Source organism: Cupressus sempervirens, chromosome 4, assembly GCF_028749045.1.
Source record: "Cupressus sempervirens isolate cs-2001-9-10 chromosome 4, ASM2874904v1, whole genome shotgun sequence".
Classification (NCBI taxonomy): domain Eukaryota; kingdom Viridiplantae; phylum Streptophyta; class Pinopsida; order Cupressales; family Cupressaceae; genus Cupressus; species Cupressus sempervirens.
Window position 1 is genome coordinate 758,339,564 of NC_143121.1, and position 11,664 is coordinate 758,351,227.

General features: G+C 31.8%; 1 pseudogene across 1 annotated transcript; it reads left to right on the forward strand.

Moving 5' to 3' along the window:
* The first annotated feature begins 4,110 nt into the window (after window positions 1–4,110).
* Window positions 4,111–5,370, forward strand: LOC149563581 (endochitinase EP3-like; annotated as a pseudogene). The gene is made up of 3 exons (XR_016364100.1): window positions 4,111–4,566; window positions 4,752–4,872; window positions 4,954–5,370. The product of XR_016364100.1 is annotated as an endochitinase EP3-like (transcript).
* Window positions 5,371–11,664: the final 6,294 nt, after the last annotated feature.

Sequence of the window (11,664 nt, forward strand, 5' to 3'; positions counted from 1 at the left end):
TGTACTAGTTAGTATCCAATTACTAAAGAAATAAAATTATTTTAGAAAACTGATGTTTCAATAACTCTTACTATTTTTTTGTTGGATACAATTGATTGATTGTGTGTTATCTTTGATGTTACAAAAATATCATATCAATTGATAGATAGTGCTTATCGAGCTCACTTGGTCAATGAAGATAGTTTTCCTTGTCTACTGAGCATTCATAGGTTTACTCTGAATAGATGACAATGTCTACCGAGCTCACTTGGGTGTCAAAAGAATTTAGCTAGAAAAGAGTGTTAACCAAGCTCACTTGGTTAACGAAGGGAAAGTTGGACAGAGTTAGTATTCACCAAGTTCATTGGTTGCCGAAGGATTTTTGCAAGTTCATAGTATTAAACGAGCTTCTATTGGATAACATAGGAAATTGTTCCAAAGTTAGTTTCTACTAAGCAGGGTCAGCTTACAAAGGGTTTTTCTTATTTTGGCATATGAAGCTTAATTACTTTATGTATTGATTCTAGAAAACTACGATGATGAATATTGGTTATTGCAATTTGAATTTGGGCTGACTTGACAATCTGGAAGGTATAAATAAAAGGTCAAGTTAAGATTTCTAGTGTGTGTGGAAGTGTGTTGATTGAATTGAAAAGAATAGAGAGGGAGTGAACTTGAAGGATAAGCATGTATCCTTGTGGAGCTAAAAAAGTAATTTTCAATCAGGAAGGATCAAGTTTAAGTAGAAAAGAGATCTGGATTCAACAATTTAGTTGCATCATAATCAGGTCATTTTATTGTTACTCTCTAACCATTGTAACAATGATCTAAAATCTCTTAATAGTGTTTGTTTAGCAACTAGTTGTAAATCCTCTAACAAGGTGGCAATTCCATTGAATTGTTTTAAAACCTCTTGCAAGACCACTCCTAGCAGGGTGATTAAATCCTGTAATAGGGTCACACCTAACAGTGTTTTTTGTAACCTTTAATAGGGTTGGTTCCTAACAGGGCTCACTTTAGAAGAGTGAAAAATAGTAACTAGTTACATTGGTGATTTTTCCCAAATTGGGTTTCCACATTAAATCCTGGTGTCTCATGTGTTCATGTTATTTCTCTTATGCTTGCAAGTTAATTACTGATAATGTTTCAAGATATGCTAAAATTAATTCACTCTACATTTACTGAGTTATAGCAAGTTCTATTGTTTATCGAGCATCAACAACAATCAATTTTCTCAGTCTAAATTTTATTGTTGACATCTAAGGGATCTAGGATTTATTTTAGTGGTAACTAATTCACCCACCCTCTCAGTTACTCCTTCTATATTTTCAACATTTTTATGATATTTTTTTAATAACGTATAAATGCTATTTTATAGAGTTCAAAGTCATGAATATTTTCATATAGAGTTTATAGTGTTTTAATTAGATATAGTATACTGTAATTAAAAAAATTACAAGTATGTATTTTAACACTCAAGAAAATGTCAATTTTGAGAAAGAAAAAATATTAAATCATACGAAAAAATAATAAAAATTATATGATGGTCTAGAGGAGAGAGTCCTCTTCCAGAATCTATAATTATTATTTTGGTTACAATAGATTTTTTTTGAAAATGTGGTAGGAGATAAAAACCATCAATTTGAATAAGTTGAAACTTGAATCATTATAAAAGTGAAAATATTGGTCTAAAGCCATTTTTTATTTTTGAATTTTCTAGCTACATATTTTATCTATAACATAATCTAAGATCATAGGCAAATAAGTTTATTTCATTGTCATTTTGTGGTGGAAACTAGACCCTAAATTTCCAGCATTTTTCAGCAACTAAAAAGTTATCTTTAAAAAAAAGAAAATATATCAACTCTTATTCCAAATAATTATTAAAAATTATAATCCTAAACTTCATCCATTTTTACACATTTCATTAGTTTACTACATTTTCAAATTCTAAATAATAATACTAGTTTTATGTCATTGAAGGTGAACAAGTATACTTTTGTTAGCCTTTTCCTTTGTAAGAGGGTGACACATGTTTGTACTTTTACCCTACTACCCTTGAAAGGTTTCACAACCATTCACCATTATTGCCTCTTTGGAAGTTCATTTGTTTTTTTTCTTCTTTCATTCTTAATTTGTATGCTTCCTATTATATAGATTATAAATTTATTTTATCGATGAAGAAAGAAAACTTGCTATGATCATCTTCCTTATAATGTTGCTTCCTTCAATGTCTTCAATAAATGATTTTCCCTCCTATTGGATGTTGTCAATAAAATAATGGATATTCTCAAGGAATTAACAAAATGAGTTATAGAATAATAGTTTACAACTATTTGGAATATATGACCTATGTGGGAAGTGAAAAGAAAGACGTGTCAGATTAAGGCACAAACCTCATAGCTCAAGAAAAAGTTATTATAACAAATATGAACTTAGAAAGATAAGTTGCAAAGTACTTTGTGTATAGAAAATAAGAACCCTTCCTTGACAAAAAAAATTAAATTTAGAAGTTAAGGTCAATGGGATGACTTTAGATACTGGTCATAAATTGTATAAAGTATACGATGAATTTATCTTGTATATATTAGTAGATAAAATTGCAGTTATTTGCATTACAAAGATAAACATAAGGTCATTCAAGAAATAACTAAATGGATTGATTTAGTTTGCCTTCCACTAATGTCTAGTTGTGTCATCCTTTTCTTGAACACTATAATGTTTTGAGAAAACCTTATGCATCATCATATTTATAGGGCATGAACACCCAATTAAAAAAACCCTAAACCCTATACTTATAAAAGAATATTACATTTAATAATCATATTGACCAATATAAATAGGAGTGTGTAAAAGCTTATTGTTATCAATAATTTTTCAAATCTAATCTATTTTCTATTGCAGATGACATATTGACAATCTACTATGTTTATGCCCTGCTACAAAACTTTAGTATTTTTGCATGAATGCTTTCAATATGTATTAAATCTAATGTGATTTTCAACTTCCTCAAAGTAGACTATACTTTTTTTCACCTTTAACTCTATGAGGTGCAACAAACCTGAAAAGCCTAAAACCCTTAATTCACTGTAAGTTAACTAACAATTAAAACAAGGACAATGTTTTTGGTGTTTTCAAGTTTTAAAGATTTGTATAGGTTTTTTATTTTCCTTTTTAGAATTTAGAATTATGTGAACTTTTCAATCTATTGTTTTATCTAGAATTTTAACCACACAGTGCTTATAAGTATAACAAATATACGAATTTAACTAAAAACCATAATTTAGAAACTCAATTTCAAAATTTCATAAAATCATATGCATACTTGAAGACTAGAGTTGATAGATACAAAAACTTTCAGAAAATGCACACTAACATACATAAACTCACTAATTTGTTGAGTCTAATATGTTTTCCATATAATGCTACAAATTCAGTGTGTTTTTAGCATGAACACTCGAATGTTTATAAACATACAAGGACGATAAGAACAATTAATAGAAAATACATACTGTCCATTCCATTCAAGTAGGTCAAATTTATAAACAAACAAGACGCGCCTATCCTCCATCCAAACTGTACAGTTGACCAATTTTCAAAAGATTGAAGACATTATGGATTTTTCTGAAAATTTGTAATTGAAAACAACAAAATTTAGGAAAAAATTATTACATTTTTCGTGAATATGAAAATAAATAGCTTGAATTTGTTTTGTCTTTAGTACATTGTAAATGGAGATTTCCCTACAAGAATTAGAACAAATAATACAAAAAGTATATACAAATACGTAGCTATCCATCTAGGAGATGAAAAGGGACTTCGGCATTAAAATGCTTCATCTGTCCAATAAAGAGGCTACGTAAGATCAAAGTCATCAAATAATAATAATAATAGCTTGACTTGGACTATGTCCCCGTAAGGGAAGGATAATAATAATAATAATAGCTTGACTTGGACTATGTCCCCAAAGGGAAGGATAAGTGGAGGAGAAACTGTTTCGTCGAATGGATAACACAAAATGCACTCCGGTCAAAGCTCAAATGGAGAAGATAGCGCGTAAACGCGTCATCTATTTCTTCCAAGCAATCTATAAATACGGGCACACGAATAATACAAATGCAACCAAAGCACAATAGAGAAAAAGAGATATAATAGAGATCATGGGGAGCGAAAGAAATATTGCAATGTTTGTATTGGCAGCGGGGATGGCTGTATTTCTGTTTGGAAGCTGTGTTTCTGTGCCGAATTGCGGGTGTTCGAGCAATTTATGCTGCAGTCAATATGGATACTGTGGTACTGGTAATGATTACTGCGGCACTGGCTGCAAAGCAGGCCCATGTTACACTGGCACCACACCCACTCCCTCCACCGGCTCCGGCACCGCTGTTTCCTAAGTCATAAGCAAAGATTTCTTTGACGCCATTCTCAGCGTTGCAGACGGCTCTTGTGCTGGAAAGAACTTCTATACTTATGACGGTTTCATCCAGGCTGCCAATGCCTACTCTGGCTTCGGCACTACTGGAACTTCTGATGACTCTAAGAGAGAGCTTGCTGCCTTCTTCGCCCATGTCACCCACGAGACTGGATGTAAGTCATCAATCAATGTTAATTTCTTGTTATTGGTAATGGGTTCAAGTCTGATTAATTATTATTTGTTGTGATTAATTATTATTATGTATTAAGTTTGAGTAGATTGGAACATAAGATCTTTTACGATTAATTATTATTATATATTAAGATTAGAAGACTAATGAGAGAATTTTGTTCTGCAGCTTTCTGTTATATTGAAGAGATCAATGGTGCATCGAAGGATTACTGCGATGAAACCAACACTGAGTATCCTTGTGTTGGAGGCAAAGGCTACTTTGGCCGTGGACCCATCCAGCTATCATGGTAAATCGATGAATTCTAACTTGAGTTTATACGTTGTTGCTGATTTTTTCTACTTGATATTAATATGTTTGAGTGTTGCAGGAACTTCAACTATGGTCCAGCAGGAAAGGACATTGGATTCGACGGGTTAAATGAACCGGAGAAGGTTGCAAATGACGCCGCCATTTCATTCAAGACGGCAGTTTGGTTTTGGATGAAGAACAGCAACTGTCATACCGCCATCACCTCTGGACAAGGGTTCGGAGCAACAATCCAAGCTGTCAATGGCGCCATCGAATGTAACGGAGGTAGCACAGACTCCGTAAACAAGCGTGTAACTTACTACAAAAATTACTGCTCGAAGTTGGGAGTGGATCCAGGGTCCAATCTCTCGTGCTAAACTTTTACAAATTTCAATTAGAATGGCAAAAATAAGACAGCAGATGAAATATATTCTGCCCTACTGTCCTCTATATTGAAATTCATTTGCTAAATAAAGTAATTTTAATTTAACTGAAACATCTGATGTCGTCTTTCCAGTGTGAATAAATATATTGAAATAGATTTCACAGTTTGCTCTGATTATTTGTGTTAGATTAAATTTTGTAGTTTCATTCTGTAAGATTTTCAGCTAAATCTGGAAATAAAAAGGAGAATCTTGATAGAAGAAAGAAGGCAAATTGCACAGATAAAAGAGAAAACAGAGTTATTGAAACAGAAATCTCTATTCATTTATAGTAGTTATCATAATTATATAAACTGAATAACAAAATCTCTATTCATTTATAGTAGTTATCATAATTATATAAACTGAATAACAAACCCTCCCCTACATACACTGCAGTCAAAGATGCATGACAATCTAAACTCAGAGTTAAAACCGGTGCTAGCAGTTGCAAGCAGTGAATCAGCATTTTGGTTCGACCATGTCTATTCTACTGCTGGAGTTGGAATTAACTACCGCTGGAGTTGGAATTTAATAACACTAACACCTCCCCTTAATTCTAACTAAAGATTAGTTAATGAGGAAAGAGGGAAAACCCAGTGGGAATAAAACCCCCCCTCAAAATAATTGCTAATAAAGCAATAAAACTACCATACTACAATTTCTTTGACCCCAATAAGATCTCCAAGAAAGTGAAATGGAAGAGAAGATAGATGCCTCCATGGTGTGTAGTGAATGGTAGATGCTCAACACTGTGTGCAGAAGGTGGTCCATGATCTTCAAACAACATTGTTCCCTTTAGGAAGAAACATAACTGAAGATGTATGAATGAAGTCTCCCCAATTCTGAAAGGAATATGTAGGAAGAAATCTCAAGATGTATGATGCTTCTGACAACTACTCCATGGTCTCTGTATAGATCTTGAAATGGCTATAATATTTTAGAAACTATTGTAGAGCATAATCAAAAGACACAATTTTCACCTCAAAAGGCAAATAGATCTCCTCAAAATGTTGTGCAAATGTATCCAAACTCATATCAATCTGTGAAGAATAACTATGTAGAGAAGGAAGAAGAGGGTCAAGAGGCTACCTCACAACAACTAAAGAAGAGTCACCTTCGTAAAAGAGAAGATGAATAAAATCAATGCTATCATCTATATCCAAAATGAGGGATTCTACAAACAAAAATGATATGCCTAGTAGAAATCTATCCCAATGAACTAGATCCAGAAGACACAAATGATCCTGTTGCAAAGAAACATTGGAAGCTTTCGATGAAGCAACTATAATCTCTGAAGAAACAATAGAAGCACCAAGGTCATCAATAAACTGATCATCCACAAAGGATGTGTTCACACAAGATGAGGCAACTTAAATCTTAGTATCACCCATAGAAGTCCAGTTATCCAAGGAATCATCACTTTCAAATGAAGAATCAACATCTCCATACAACTGTCGGATGATGGTCCAAAAAATGAAAGGGCACTTTGTGTGCTCTATATGATATAAAATATCCTCAGAAATAGTAAGACATATTAGTCCATAGACAATATCATTACTATTAAACAATGCAATTTTTTGTTCATACTCGCTTGGCTTAGAAATATGTCCAAGGAGATAGGACATTAAATCTTGCTCAATGCAATGATCCTTTATCCCTTTTTTCCAAGACAGATAATTTTTTGAGGTTAGCTTGACAACAGATGGATGAAAATACATACTAGACATCATTGATCTCCCCCAAAATGGAACTTTTTCTTAGTTCGTGATTACAAATAGAACCACATTAACAACCCCCAATGTAATGAAAAAATTTCATTTAAAAAAAGCTCTGATCTGTAATACCTACAAAAAAAATAATACTTCTTCTTCCAGCCAACTAGGCTCTGATACCATCTAAGATTTTCAGCTAAATCTGGAAATAAAAAGGAGAATCTTGATAGAAGAAAGAAGGCAAATTGCATAGATAAAAGAGGAAATAGAGCTATTGAAACAAAAATCTCTATTCATTTATAGAATTTATCATAATTATATAAACTAAATAACAAACCTTCCCCTACATATGTTGTAGTCAAAGATGCATGACAATCTAAACTCAGAGTTAAAATTGGTGTTGGCAGTTGAAAACAATGAATCAGCATTTTGGTTTGACCACATCTATTCTACTGCTAGAGTAGGAATTAACTACCACTAGAGTCGGAATTAATAAGCTGGAGTTGGAATTTAATAATGCTAACACATTCTACACATGAAAATACACTTTGCAATGTGATTTACAATTTACATAATGATAATGTGTTTAAGTTTTATTTCAGATTTAAATATAAACTAATAAAACTATCTTGAATGCTTCAAAGTTGATATATATTCTAATTTAGGCAAAAAAATTAAGGGTATTAAGATAGTTTTTGTATTGTAGTGAAGAAATTTAGAAGTTTCCCTCAAATGATATGACTATGATATGATAAAGTTATATTTAAACATCAAATATTATTTATGAGTCTGAGTAAGGTTATCTTTAGATATGGAATATTGAGTAAAAAGTAAGTCAAATTTGATTATTTAATACTTCTAGTCTAAGAGTTAGTAGTTAGTGTGATGTTTACAGCCAAAAGTGAAGCAATGATGTCCAACACTATCTCCTATACATTTATGAATCATGACCTGCCTAGTCCTATTTAAAATAACTTCACTTCAATTTGTTCACATACTTTTATTACTTTTATTCTATTTTATTTATATTTCCATTATTTAAAATATGAATAACAAAATTTGAACGATTTAAAATTTAAGCATAAATTAAAATTAAATAGCCCAATAAACACATAGAATTATTCTACATTTTAGTTGCATCACTATATGCATACTATTTAAATCTTATAATTTATGATTTTAATAATTTAATTATTCTATTATTTATATGGATAACAAATTTATACAATCACATGAAAACAAATTACTTTTATTTTATATTCCAAAAACACATAAGTTTTTGTAAGTTATTTTATTTTATTCAAGTATATAAATATTTTTCAAATAAGAAATTTATAAATTATAATAAAAACATGTAAATGTTTAGAGAAATGAAACTTGTAAAAAAAGAATTTGTAACTTTTAATGATAATTTATATAAAATATATGACTTAGGGTATCTGTTGAAATTACTTTTTTTCTTTGTTTATGGTGAATGTTCAAATGATTTATTAAAAAAATACATTCAAGAATATTATGGTGGCTATGCCTATGTTTCACAAATACCTTATAGATCTTAAATGGATAATACAATGGTAATATGTATGGTGATGAGGCATGAAACCCATAATAAAAATGAGGAGGAAAAGAAAGATGTTAGTTTGAAAGAATACATGATAACGTAATGATATGTCTAATTTTTATGTATCATTCTTGATGCTAGGTTGAAGTTCTTGCTATAGGAAATTGGAAATTCCAATTCATTTCTAGAAACAAGATTCAATATATTTTCTAAATCTTTATCAAGGTCTAATGTAGGAATGTCAATAGGTATGATGAAAACAAAATGTTTTGAAATTAAGAAGCAACCAAAATCAGGGCTAACCCATAATAGAGAAATAAAATATGTCTGAAGATCAGTTGGAAGTCATTACCATGAGATTACCAACCCCTTTTCTAAATTTCAAAAACCCATCCATAAGCATAATAATAAAGTAAGTAATGCTAAAAATAATGAAAGTATTAACAATATACATAAACTTGGTCATCAAATACAAGTTGGCCATTAAACCAATCTAGCATAAAAAACCTAAATGACCTTGAAAGCCAAGAAATAAAATAACTAACATAAGAAAAAAATTAAAGAGGAAGCACACCACTAGGATGTAACGAATCACTAGTTCCTTGAGTTCTCCAAGAGTAGGTGAAGCCAATCATTGAGTAGGAAATTGTATAGAGAGTGAGTAGTCTCCATCTCCTTGTCTTCCATTGCACCATCCTTGTTAGTCTACATGAGATAGAGCATAGTGTTCACCGAGTGCATAACATGCATAGAGAAATTGGCACCCTTATTGAAATTATCTTCTAGGTCTGCGTTCTTTTTTATTAGGTCAGCAATGGACCTCTCCAACTTCTCCACCTATGGGTTTCCAAGCACTTTGTCATCTATTTCCACTATGGCATCTTTCTATTGAGTTTGGTCTCCCCCCAATGCCTCACCCTTTTGATCCCCATCTCCTCCATTAACACCTACATGGGTAAGTCTTTCCAAGTTACCCATCATAACCAACTAAGTGACTGTTCCCTACTCCTCAACATTTTCAGCTTTTCTAGAATTAGTAGTAATCATATTAGTTTTGAAGGTATTTGAAACCTTATAGGTAAAGGGACTATTCTTACCCTGTTCCATAACATCCTCATTGCTATCCTCGATGTTAGTTTCTTCCTCTTCCTCTTCATTCTCTCCATAATTCCTTCAAGTGTGTTGAGATTATGGGTGTTGCACACATTGCATAATATTGCTATATTTTATTATTTTATTTTATTATGTAATGTTGCATCTAAGAGCACTTAGATGGGTGTGCAACATGTAAAGTTTCCATGGGATATACTTGATGAGTTGTATTGTAATATTGTGATAATATTTGATGTAATTATTTAATATTAGGGAAAAGAATTAAATGTCCAATATTAAATGTGGGATCAATAGATTAGGTAGCACATGGCTTATGTAATACCACTTGGTAGTTCTATGCCTAGACTTGCTATTATATAAGTAGCCACAAGGTAAGTTGTAGATGCAAGATGAAAAGATGAAGAGGAAAGAGTTGAGAAAGATAAGGTTTGACAAGTTAGCTAAGGGAACATTTGTGCAGGTTGGAACCATGGCATGGGATGTGTGGGTTCGCTCTTGTTCACATGGATTTCTTGGTTGTGGCTATGACTTTGAAGGGTTCCAAAATTGTATTGCAATAGTATTTTAGCTGAATAAAACATGTTGAGGTTGGGTTTCTCCCTCAATGAGGGTTTCCCAGGGTATATCTTGTGTCACAACTTTTGTGGGTATGTTGTCTATTCTTTTGCATCTAGATTCTAAGTGATTTAATTACATATTTATTTCAGTTTTGTTATGGGTTATGTGGAAACAATTATATATTTCGTTGCGAGTTTCCTTACAAGTTGTATCAAAGCTATGGTTTAGTTTCGGTAACCCTAGATTGAATCCATGGGAATCCATGAGAGGATAAAACAATATCTAGTTCAAATTTTTCATACTTCTTTTGATAATATCCACTGTCCTTTGTTCTTCTTGTAATAATATCCATTTTCCTTTGCTCTTTTTTATTCCATCACGGGATTCTCCTTATGACTTGCTGAAAATCTAGCAGCAATCCCAACTGCTAATGCAATATCAGGTTTGTTGTGAACAACATACTGTAGTTTCTCAATCATTGATCTATATAATGTCTGGTTTACATTAGTATAATCATCATTCTTAGATAACTTATGTGTTGTAGTCATAGGTGTACTAACTGATCTTGAATATTTCATTTCAATTATTTTTAATATCTCCTTGATATATTTGGATTGAGTAATAAAGATGCCTTGCTTCATTTAATATACTAGTAAACCAACAAATAATTTGATCTCACAAAACATAGACATTTCAAAATCCTTCTTCATCTCATTTGCAAATGATTTGCACAATACTTCCTTGCCTCCAAATTTGATATCATCAACAGAGATTTCAAATAACAATATCTCATTGTTACTAGCAGTCTTCAAGTATAGATTGTTGTTATCATTAGTTCTTGCAAATCCAATCTTTACCATATAATTTTGTAATCTCTTATATCATGCTCTCGGGTCTTGTTTCAAATCATATAGAGCATTATGAACCTAACATACCATATTCTTCTTGTTGATATCTATAAATCCCTTAGCCTATTCAATGTAAACTTCATCTTCAAGTATTCCATTCAAAAATGTAGATTTGACATCCATTTGGTACTCCTTAAATTCTTTGTAAGTAGAATATGCAAGTAGAGTTTTGACTCATTCTAGTGTTGCAACTAGGGAAAATTTTTCCTCATAATCAATTCCTTCTTCTTGTGCATATCCTTTGCACACCAATCTTTTCTTTTTTCCTTGTGACTTCACCTTTTTCGTTTAGCTTGTTCCTAAATACCAACTTGTTCCAATAACATTCTTGTCCTTTGGTCTAGGTACTAGTGTCATTGTTTTGTTCTTCTCTATCTACTCAATTTCCTCATTCATTACATGAATCCAATCCTCATTCTCCAAAGAATATTCTACCAATTTGGTCTCAAACTCACAAAGGAAACATGACTCACTTCTAATTCATTTTCTTGTCAAAACTCTAGATTCTTTATC